This window comes from Lynx canadensis, chromosome D4, assembly GCF_007474595.2.
Source record: "Lynx canadensis isolate LIC74 chromosome D4, mLynCan4.pri.v2, whole genome shotgun sequence".
Classification (NCBI taxonomy): domain Eukaryota; kingdom Metazoa; phylum Chordata; class Mammalia; order Carnivora; family Felidae; genus Lynx; species Lynx canadensis.
In genome coordinates this window covers 11,358,662-11,370,674 of record NC_044315.2, presented here as the reverse complement: position 1 = coordinate 11,370,674, position 12,013 = coordinate 11,358,662, and the positions used below count along the sequence as shown (strand labels likewise).

At 47.0% G+C, this 12,013-nt stretch overlaps 1 protein-coding gene across 5 annotated transcripts in view; it reads right to left on the bottom strand.

Annotated features, from left to right (window-relative positions):
* PIP5K1B (phosphatidylinositol-4-phosphate 5-kinase type 1 beta) overlaps positions 1-12,013 on the bottom strand; it is a 313,786-nt gene that overhangs the window by 139,268 nt on the left and 162,505 nt on the right. The window lies entirely within an intron of this gene.

The following is a 12,013-nucleotide window of genomic DNA, read 5'->3' as shown; positions in this document are numbered from 1 at the left end:
GAGTCTATTAAGGACCCTTCTTGATATGAAATTATTCTTGTGGTAGTATTTCCTACAAATATTTCTAAGGTCAAATTATGGTCCCAAATCTCCACCTTTCTGTTAGTAAGAGCTTAGAAATTTGGTAGGATGCTTTCAACACATGGTATTCTAATTTGTACCAAAAAAGAAATGGTATAGTCACATTTTTTAAAAATCTGAAGTTCTATAACACACCTATGGATCAGGAAGTGTATTTTCTTATCTAGTTTGAGAGAGAGAGAGAGCGCGTGAGAGAACGTGTGCACGCGCGCAAGTGGGGAGAGGGGCAGAGGAAGATACAGAGAATCCCAAGCAGGCTCTAGGCTCAGCACAGAGCTGGACGCAGGGCTTGATCCCTTGACCCTGGGATCATGACCTAAGCCAAAACCAAGAGTTGGATGCTCAACCCACTGAGCCACGCAGGTGGCCCCCTCAAGAGGAGTACTTTATCTTCACAAGAAATGAGACAGCAAAAAGTAATTTGAGTCTTCGGATAAAATTTAATTTGGAAATTGCTTACTAGTTTTGCCATGAATCCACAATCACAATTTCCTACACTGACCTGTGTAGGAATAATGTATATACATTAATGGGGAATAATGTATATACATATATGTGTACACATACATACACATACACGTGTGTGTGTGTGTGTGTGTGTGTGTGTGTGTGTGTGTGTGTGTCATTTTAGCCAAAAAAATAGGAGAAATAGCAAAGTAACTCAATTTAGGAAAATTAGAAGGCATGCTCTTTTTTTTTTTAATCTTTTAAATGTTTGTTTATTTTTGGGAGAGAGAGGGAGAGGGGCAGAATGAGAGGGAGACACAGAATCCGAAGCAGGCTCCAGGCTCCAAGCTGTCAGCACCGAGTCCGACGCGGGGCTCGAACTCACGGACCGCGAGATCATGACCTGAGCTGAAGTTGGGCACTTAACAGCCAGCCAGCCAGGCGCCCCAGAAGGCATGCTTCTCAATGTTTGTGCAAGTGTGGCCATTTCAGGTGAAGTCACCAAGTGATTACTGGGGACCTAGCCCTGTGCTTGCAGTGGTTTGTCTGGGGTTCAACCTCAGGTGACTGTGGATCACGGCACTTTGGCTAGAGGACACCAGTGTTGGGGGTGGGGTGGAAAGGATATACGACCTAGCTTGGTTCTGTATGTCCTTTGCTTGTGATCACAGAACGGCATCCAAATAGGTTTAAAGCGTCTGCGAGCTGTATGCATACAGCCAGTTTTGAAGCCTTTAAGAAGGGATTATCTCCACGATTCAGGAAATCTGAGGATCAAGGATCAAACCGGAGGCCAGGATCCATCCGAGCTGCTCAGTCACTTCCACTCTACAACTCTACGAACGCTTCCCCACGGAGTCATCATTTGGTGGCTTGTTCACCCCACTGCATATATGATATCCCCCCTAGTCTGAGCACAACTCCCTGCCCTCCTTCCTAGAGGAGGCAGAGAGTGGCTCGGTGTTTTTCTTCTTCCACATGCCTCTTCAAGATTCCAGGGCAGCAAGATGGCGAAAGACTGGGACTCAAGCCCCCTGGGCAACTAGGCTTCAAAAACAAAAAAGTTTGCTATTTTCATTCTCGCTCCCCGAGTTCTGCAATGCCACCAACTGGCATCAGTGACCTTTTGTACCAAGAGCTCTGACTTCGGAAGACTGAAATGGATTTTCTTCACTTTAACCTCACACACAAATTCAAAAGGCATTTCTATCCATCACTCAGAGCAGTATGGCCCAAGATATGACATCAGCACTTTCCAGAGGACCCGACACCCCGACGTGTTCTGTTCCAGAACTATCAACAGAGTCCTGTGCTCTCAAAGCACTCGTCCCTCCCCACCCCTGACTGCTACCCGGAACTCTCAGTATTTCTGCTTAATTCCGTCCTCTAGTCCTTCTGGGGCCGGGACACCTGTCATACAGATGAGGGAGTATAACCAATGGTTTCTTGACCACCCTCCTCCTCGAACCCCAACTACAGAAGGTGGTCAAAGCAGCAGAAGTCTATACCTGGTGTTTTCAAACTTTAGGAAGCATGAGAATCACGGAGATACTTAAAAGAGACGAAGGCAAAACCGCAGAGACAGGAAAAGCAGCAACGGTTGCCAGGGGTTGGGAGAAGACAGGGGGAACACAGAGGGTTTTCGGGGCAGGGAAAACACCTTTTATGATACTGTAATGATGGCTACATGCAGTGACACAGGTATCTAAGCCCACAGAACACACATAACGAGCGAGCCATGATGTCAACTATGGACTCCAGGTGATAAGGTAGGTTCATCCATTGTAACAAACCCAACCCTGTGGGGGAGGATGTTGATAGTGGGAGGCAGGGAGCACGTGGGAAATCGCTGAACCTTCTCAATGCTTCTGTTAACCTACAACTACTCTAAAAAAAAAAACAGTCTTAAAAAAACAGTCAACGGGCATGGCCAACCCAAGCCAAAATCAAGAGCAGACCGATGGGTTGCATCTCCAGACTTTCTGATTCTGAAGGTCTGGGGTGAGGCTCAAGAATTCGCTCTTGCTCTAAGGAACACTGGACAAATCTTTCTCCGACGGCATGAGAGTAAATTTTGAATCCTCAAAGGAATAAGATTTGGGAAAGGGCTCTGTTGACATCTGTTTAGTTAAACCAAAAAACAGACTTGTGATGCTATTACCTTCCTTTCTGCCTCCTTAAAATTCCAGCGCTCTGATGGGAGACATAACAGAAATGGTAACAAAAGTTCGTATTTTTTCGATCCACACTTTGCGCCTGGTACTCGACGCACAATGATAATAATCGTAATGACAATCTGTCGTAATCGTAGCGCAGACGTACGGAGCATTCACTGAGTGGTAGGCACTGTTCTGAGTGCTTTTTTTTTTTAATTTTTTTTTTCAACGTTTATTTATTTTTGGGACAGAGAGAGACAGAGCATGAACGGGGGAGGGGCAGAGAGAGAGGGAGACACAGAATCGGAAACAGGCTCCAGGCTCCGAGCCATCAGCCCAGAGCCCGACGCGGGGCTCGAACTCACGGACCGCGAGATCGTGACCTGGCTGAAGTCGGACGCTTAACCGACTGCGCCACCCAGGCGCCCCTGAGTGCTTTTATCCTCATACAGCTAGTGACGAGGTGCAAGTGGAACTCACACGTGGGGAGTCCAAGTTATAAGCAACTGCACCGTCACCTATCAGGTCAAAATCCCTGATTTTGCCCTTTTTACAGGTGGGGATTTAAGGCGCAGCGAGGTTAAGTGACTTGTCCCACTCCCATCGCTAGCATATGGCACTCTGGCTGCAAAGCCCACGATGCTTCCACATCTGTTTTTCATCCCCCATCCCCACTCCCAAAATGAGCCTGGGATGCAAGTCTGAAGTTCCCTCTTAAGTCTAGCTGTTTGACCTCAGCAGAGGAAGGAGTTCTGTGGAAGCCATTCCTTTTAATAAGCCAGGGCTGAAATATTTTATTTGCTTCTAATCACACCCAACCATGAGTCAACCTAAGAAAAGCTGTAAACCGCTTGGTAAACCAGTATGAATACAGGTCAATGTCACTTGTTAATGTCACCACCAGCAACAGTGGTGGGGGTGTGTGTGGTATTTTGCTGCCAAGGGAGGGATGAAGTCTTGAGGTTTCCTTCTCCCCACCTCCACGTAACATCCAATGCTTTGGCACCCATGCATTTGTAGAGAATTAAAAAGCATCTTGCCCACTTCCTGGGAATGTCTGTGTTCACTGGGGCATGTGGTTTCTTGAGTCACCAGCAGTAAAGGCGCCACCCAGTACCTCAAGTTCTCCCAGCGGGCAGCAGTCACGGCAGGCAGATGGGCCATGCTGTCGTATTTTCTAACACGGCCACTCGTAAGATGTGCTTTAAAACTGTAAAACTGAAATGCTACCTGGAGTGTCTCTGGTTAGCAGATTAGTAAACCATGATGGTGACAAAGAACCCGTGTATAGGGCTAGTGGTTCCTCTTGGACAACCAGCACATTCCTTCCCTGCAAACTGCGCACCATAAGTCCTTCTTTGGTCCTTTGGGATTCCAGCCAACAGACCAGCGACCCAGTAACAAGTCCGTGCCTCCACACACACTCAGCCTCTCCAGTTTTCTCTGTAGGACTTGGCTGATGCTCTCACAGCGCTAGGACATGACCATTTTCCCTTCGAGCTCCACCAGGGACCTTTGACTCCTTTAGAACATGTAGCTCTAGATTTCGGAACACAGCGAAACAGAGCCTATTTTTAATTCAGGACTTTGCATGGGCTAAGTGGAGGCAACACGTTGCCTGGATACTAGAACAACCTCTAAAGCTTTGCATAGTCAGAAAAAAGAACCACGGAAGACCGTGAAAGCAAACCACTGACACTTCCATAGCTCCTCTTTCCTAACCCACCCTTGCTCAGGGCTGACGAGAATCCTAAGGGGAAAACGAACGTCAGCTCTGGGTTTGTGAGATAGGTTTGAGTTTTCAAAGTGCTATCTTTTAATGTTTGATCCTCACGACTGTTTTGCAGGTAGGGAGGGCTTATAAAGCCCATTTGACAGCTAAAGACAGCGTGGGTCTGGGAAATTAACCGGGTCTAAGTCCCTTGGCTAGGGTGTGAGAGAGCCAGGAATGATGCTCTGGTCTCTGAAGGCGCCTGGTTCAGCACTCCACCATCTTCCACTATCTTACGAGCCTGAATTTTTCTGCTGGAGATGATCTGATCTGACTGAAGCCGGAAAGTCCTCCCACGATGAGATAATCATGGTGGTAAGTAACAATCTGACAACATCTATGGAAACCCACCATCAGGGAAGCAATGATCCTGACGACAGTAAGATTTAACTGACGTGACACTGGTTACGGGAGACTGCTTCCTCCAGCACATTGTCTATGAAACCGGATCACTTAACGTGCCATCTGGTATCAGTGGCTTGAAAAGGAAGTATGAAAACATTTCATGTCAACGGCACTTTCTCCTCCAAGGTGTTCCGATGAACTAATTACGGGATTAGAGCCAATATAGATGATGCCAGAGTGATTTTTGTCAAAAGTACAGATCTCATCATGTCACCACCTTGTGCAAAACCCTCTAATGGGCTCCTGGTGTCCTCACTATAGGATTAAGCCCAAACCCTTTAGCTTGACAGAGAACCCTGTCTTACAGTATTACTCCTTCCTGACCTCCATGGACTCCTGCATCTTGATATAAAAAGAGATTCCCACACTCCCAAACAGACACACACACACACACACACACACACACACACAATGCTTTGAGCAAGCTGACCTTACAGGTCCACGAAGCCCTAAAACTCTAAATGACATTTTCTGGTCGGGTGCATTCTTCCCAAGGAAGGGGTCCAACGTGTTCTCTTTTTTCAGAATGTGTTTTTCCAAAACCACACAGAGATCTAGAGAGTCTAATTCTAAAATTTTTTTTAATGTTTGTTTTGAGAGGTAGAGTATGAGCAAGGGAGGGGCAGACAGAGACGGAGACACAGAATCCGTCCGAAAAGGGGCTCGAACTCACAAACCTCACAATCATGACCCGAGCCGCAGTCGGATGCTTAATCGACTGAGCCACCCAGGCCCCTAGAGAGTCTAATTCTAAATTAGAGATGGTCACTGCCAAGGGGCCTTAGACTGGGCCATGAAAAAACAGCTCAGCGACACCTCTTCACAGCGAGAGGTGGGAATCCTTGTCCGACAGGGAGAACCCCTACCTCTAGGTCCGTGTTCCCCTCATCTCTGAACCTATACTCAAGAACAGAGGCACAGGCTTCTTTGCCCCAGTGGTAGAATTAAAGGGAAAGAAAGTAGGAAAGATTGCATGAAACGAGCTGTAGGAGTACAGAAATGGGATGGTTTATGGGTGGGCAACCTAAAGCCTTCTGAACGGGAGAGGGGGGCACTCTCATCTTCCAGTTGCTCAAACCAATGCTCCAGTCCCTCTGTGTGTTAGGTTTCTACTGCTGCTGTAGCAAATTACCACAAATGAGTGTGCTCAACACAAACTTATCATCATACAGTTCCATAGGTCACAAGTCCTAAAATCAAGGTGCTGGTAGGGTTGCGTTCCTTCTGGAAGCTCAGGGGAGAATCCGTTTCCTTGCCTTTCTGAGCCTCTCGAAGCCGCCCACAGTCATTGACTTGGGGCCTCTTCATCTTCAGAGACAGCAGCATCTTCAACTCTCTCTCTCTCTCTGACCTCAGCTCTTGTCACATTGCCTTCGTGGACTCTGAACCTCCTGCCTCCTTGTCATAAGGCCCTGCCAGGAGAGTACAGGAGGATCTTTCCATCTCAAGATCTTTAACCAAATCCCATCTGGGAAGTCCTTTTTCCACGTAAGCTAACGAATGCACAAAGTGTAGGGATTGGGACATAGCCAACTGTGAGAGCGCCATGATTCTGCAGATCATACTCCAGGTCAGGGCTGATTTCTAGCATTTTCTCTGGGGTTTCCCCAGGTAAAGAGAAGAGCTCCCCTTGAATGCCATTCAGTCAGATGCTGTTCATTTATTTAACAGAGATCTGAGAACTTTCTGTGAGCCAGGCACCAGTGCTGGGAAAAGCAGCACAATGTTCTTGCTCTCATGGGAGCTTCTGGTCTGGTGGGGGAGACAGACATTAGGCAAAGACTCACACACATAATGACAAGAGCAGTCAGGGATATAAACAAGAGGGTGATGTCACTGAGGCCAACAGGGTGGAGGTCAATTTGGAAAGCTGGAGTTAGGAGAGGCATCCCTGAGGAACGGTACACATGCAGAGACTTGAAAGGTAAGAAGGGCCAGTCAGCAGGTCCTGTCGACAAGGGCTGGCTGGGGGCCCTCCACATGCCAGGTGCTCTTCTACAAATGGGGATACAGAAGTGGCCTGGCCAGGGTCCTGGCCCTTAAGGAACTCTGAGAGTCCCACTAGGAGGTCAAGGGAACAGATTTCCAGGCAGCAGTTCAGGGACCCGAAAGCAAACCATGGCAAATGCACAGCAGTGGGCCTCGTGGAAAGTGTGAGAACTAGAGGCTGGAAAGACCCTGGCCCCAGATCTGGGCCTTACAGGCCATGATAAGGGTTGTGTGTGTGTGTGTGTGTGTGTGTGTGTGTGTGTGTGTGTTTTGATAAAGAACAGCTTTCTAATTTTAAAAGGATCGCTCTGGCTGCTGGATAGATGGAAAGGAGTTAGGGGGCTGCTGTAGTGGCTCAAAGAGATGTGGACGGCTTAAGGAGGGTGATACACAAGATGGACAGGAGAGATGAATGGGAGAGATATTTTGGAAGGAGCTAAGACTTGCCATGAGCTAGTAGTGAGGGCGAGCAAAGCCCTGAAACATCCTGGTGGTTCTCTGGAGCAACTGAGAGGACGGAGTTTGCTCGGCTGAGGTGGGGAGACTGAGGAGAACATATTTTGGGGCGGAAGATCAAATGTTCCATTTGAGATGCCAATGAGACACCCAGTCAGAGATGTTAAGATGTAAGTCAGGAGCTCAGAAGAGAGGTTTGGGCTGAAAATTTGAATAAGTGTTTTCCACATATAAATGGCATTGGGGGTTGACAGAGGAGTATTCTAGAAGGACCTGGAGCTTGGTGAAACATTTAGGGAGAAGACAGAAAGGAGAACCTTTCGCAGTGACATAGGAGTGATGGCAGGAGTAGGAAGAAAATAAGAAAACATGGCTTTCAAGAAACCAAGAGAAGAGAATTTGAAGAAAGAAGTGACCTGAGTCTCAACCAAGTGATCCTTTTATTTGGTAATATGAATACAACTTGGTGGGATCTTGAAAGTTATGGGTTAAATACTCTAATCTTTTCTCTCGTTATCATTGATTCATAAGTCCAACTCTGCATCTAGAATATTTGACAAAATTAAGTTTATTTATTTGAGAGAGACAGAGAGAGCGTGTGCACACGTACACAGAGGAAGGGCAGAGAGAGGAAGAGAGAGAATCCCCAGCAGGCTCCATGCTCTCAGCACAGAACCCGACATGGGGCTTGACCCCATGAACCGTGAGATCATGACTGGAAAAGAAATCAGGAGTCAGACACTCAACCAACTGAACCACCCAGGTGTCCCTAAACCATATTTTTAAAATGTGTTTTTAGGCAACCGACGGAATAGGAAAAGATATTTGCAAATGATATATCAGATAAAGGGCTAGCATCCAAAATCTATAAAGACCTTACCAAACTCAACACCTGAAAAACAAATGATCCAGTGAAGAAATGGGCAGAAAACATGAACAGTCACTTTTTCAAAGAAGACATCCAGATGGCCAACAGACACATGAACAGATGCTCAACATGACTCATCATCAGGGAAATACAAATCAAAGCCACAGCGAGATACCACCTCAAAAGGGTCAGAGTGGCTAAAATGAACAAATCAGGAGACTATCATGCTGGCGAAGATGTGGAGAAATGGGAACCCTCCTGCATTGCTGACGGGAATGCAAACTGGGGCAGCTGCTCTGGAAAACAGTGTGGAGGTTCCTCAAAAAATTAAAAACAGATCTACCCTATGACCCAGCAATAGCGCTGCTAGGAATTTACCCAAGGGATACAGGAGGGCTGATGCATAGGGGCACTTGTACCCCAAGGTTTACAGCAGCACTTTCAACAATAGCCAAATTATGGAAAGAGTCTAAATGTCCATAGACTGATGAATGGACACATAAGATGTGGTTTATATACAAAGGAATTACTACTTGGCAATGAGAAAGAATAATATCTGGCCATGTACAGCAATGTGGATGGAACTGGAAGGTATTATGCTGAGTGACCTAAGTCAGTCAGAGAAGGACAGATATCATATATTTTCACTCATATGTGGAACTTGAGAAACTTAACAGAAGACCATGAGGGAAGGGAAAGGGAAAGGGAAAAAATAGTTACAAACAGAGAGGGAGGGAGGCAAAACACAAAAGACTCTTAAATACAGAGAACAAACAGGGTGGATGGGGGGGCGTGAGGGAGAGGGGAAAGTGGGTGATGGGCATTGAGGAGGGCACTTGTTGGGATGAGCACTGGGTATCGTATGTAAGTCAGTGTGACAATAAATTATATTAAAAAAATAAAAATAAAATGCGCTTTTAACTTAGAAAAATAAAATATTAAGTTAAAAAGGCAGGATGCAAGTTACATATAATCAAGTTTGAAAAAGATAACCTCACAACTGTAGATATACACATCCACAAAGGAAAAAAGGACAGGAAGGAAATACTATATATCAAACTGTAGGATTACCTCTGGGTGGTTGAATAATAGGTGATTTCTACTTCCAACTCATGTACTTCGTGAATTTTCTAAGTTTTCTGTTATATGTGGGAAAAGAAAAGTCTTTCAATCAAGGAACTGCTACTATGTTTACAAATACCTTTTGAGGCATGAATTGAAATATATGCATACACACACACACACACACACACACACACACACACACACACGTTGGAATTTCTCATTTTTTAATTTCATTTTCTTTTAGTCCAGGCCCTAATGCTAGAACCCCACATAACTGCTACACTCTTAGGAAACATATCATTACCAACCTTGTTTTTGTCTCCCATGGTTTCTCTAAATTTATTCTAGGGTTACATCTTCCCCTGCCCAAGGTTAGATCTATGACCCTTCTGGCACTTACCAGAAGCAAAGGTCCCTCTGTTCGTCAGATAACCAAAAATGGTCTCATGTCAGTATTTGGTCTAGTCCACTTAGTAATAAAAACCTTAAATGTACTTTCTGTAGCCATCTCTCTTCCCCCAGCTGGTCTGGCACAAGCTGGCCGCCAGCGGTGGGAAGGGTTGGGGGGGCTTCTCTTTTCTTTAAAAAAAAATTTTTTTAACATTTACTCATTTTTGAGAAGGAGACAGGGCTCAAGTGGGGGAGGGGCAGAGAGAGAGGGAGACAAAGCATCGGAAGCAGGCTCCAGGCTCCGAGCTGTCAGCACAGAGCCCCATGCGGGCTCGAACCCACAGACCGCGAGATCATGACCTGAGCCGGAGCCGGACGTTCAACCGATTGAGGCACCCGGGCGCCCCATGGGGGGGCTTCTCTTTTCTGACTGATTGTTGGAGGGGGCAGGAAGGTCTTGCTTGAAGAGTTGGAGGACATCCCAGGTACTTAAAAGGCTTGCTAGGTATCTCTCTCTCTTTCTCTGTGGCGTGCTCACCTAGGATCTGCAGTTACCTCCTTCCATGGTGCTTATGTCCTCACCTTTAGCGGGGAGAGCACACCTCCTCTGGCTGAGAGTTCCCCCAGGTCCTCCCTCGACCAGGCTCAGAGATGACCACACATCAGCTTTATCACCGGCTCAGTGCCCTCAACTGGTTACATATCATTTATCCTGAAACTCCTCGTACACTCCCTAAGGGCCTTCTCTTTGCTTGGCCACCATCAGAGCCGACCCCACGATTCTCTCATTCTTCTAATTTCCCAGGAAGTACTACAGTCAATCGTATCCCCCAGGCTCCAGGGAACACATACGATACTCTTCAGTGGTCTCACCAAAGCCCCCTGCCCTGGGCTACAGATGATGGGCAGATCCTCACCTGACACTCTGCGTTTTGACAGTTACTCACAACCACAACTCTCTCCAAATTCCTTTTCCAGTCTCCGCATCTCAAAGTGGACCAGCCAAGCTCTTTAATAGAGCGGGGTGATCACTAAACGGGTCTTAGACAACCTCCCTCCTCAAGTTCTTCGTGGCGGGCCGGCATCTGACCTTGGACTGTGATTAAAAGGCCACCATCCCTTCAGCTTCTCCTGGCCTCGACTGAACCACGGGTCCTGCTGACAACACGGGTTTTGGTCATGGGTGCATCAACTGATTGCTCACTGTGTCCCATTAGACCCACCACCTGACTGTTGGATTCATCCTTCTGAGGCTTTATAACAACAACAGCAAACACTACCCACCTCCCAGCATTAAAAACCTTCACTGTTTTGTTTTTGCTGGACTACTTATAGAAATGCATCTAAATTTCTTGATGGGCTTGCAGGACTTTCTACAATCTAATTCGTGTTCATTCTAACTACGCTAATAATAATTTGAAAATACCCCATTGCTAACGTCTGTAAAAAATGCATCCCTGAAATTCAGTGTCTTAGTGCAACACAACTTTATTTCTTAATCAGGAAGAATCCACTGTGGTGTCCCTGATCGGTGTTCCGCTTTCCCCTGCTGGGCGGTGTCCTGTATCACGGTGGCTCTGACATCCCCTAGGGTCTCAATGTCCTACAAACCCAGCGGGCTGATTGGAGAATCAGGAATGGTGAAGGAACACCCACTTCCTACCGCCGTGGCCACGAGTCCCAGAGCAGACTGCGTACCCCAGGTCTGCTCCCCAATCCTTCCGCACCCTACTCTGTGTCCTGGCACACTCCCCGTGCGGCTACATTCGAGGGCTTCTCAGCCTTGTCTTCCAGGTGGATTTGGCCAATGGGACACCTCCACAGAAGAATATGGGATGTTTGAAATGACCCCAGGGTGTTTACTCCCTTCTTTCCTTCCTATGGTGGGGTGTGGGGAGGGAGCGGGGAGGTTGGACTTAGACTGCTATGTCCTGAAAGTTATAGTTCCTTTCTTGTGAGCCTCCCCAGAGAACTCCTATTTGGGGTTCTAGAAACTGTACCCTTCTCTAACCACTCAGGCCTAAGGCAGACAACGAGGTAAGTTCTGGCCTCGAGATACCATGCTGTCCCTTGTAGTCTCCTTGTACTCTTCCCCCACACGTTTGCCAACAGTGCCTTCCCTAAATGCTCTTCGAATTACCAATCTGAATGTATTGTCATCCATTCACCGTCCAGACCCTCCAGGTAAAGACCCACTTACAGTCCATCAGCAAGGATCAATCACACGGCCTCACCAAGATACGAGGAAGTCTGGCTATGGAAGAGGGACCGCAAGTTCAGGGGGACAGCTTGCTGTCCTGGCCACACTAGAGATCCGAGTGCCTCTCCACAAACCTAGGTGGGTTTCCATGCCTTCAATGTTGACCTTCTCCATTCTCCATTTGG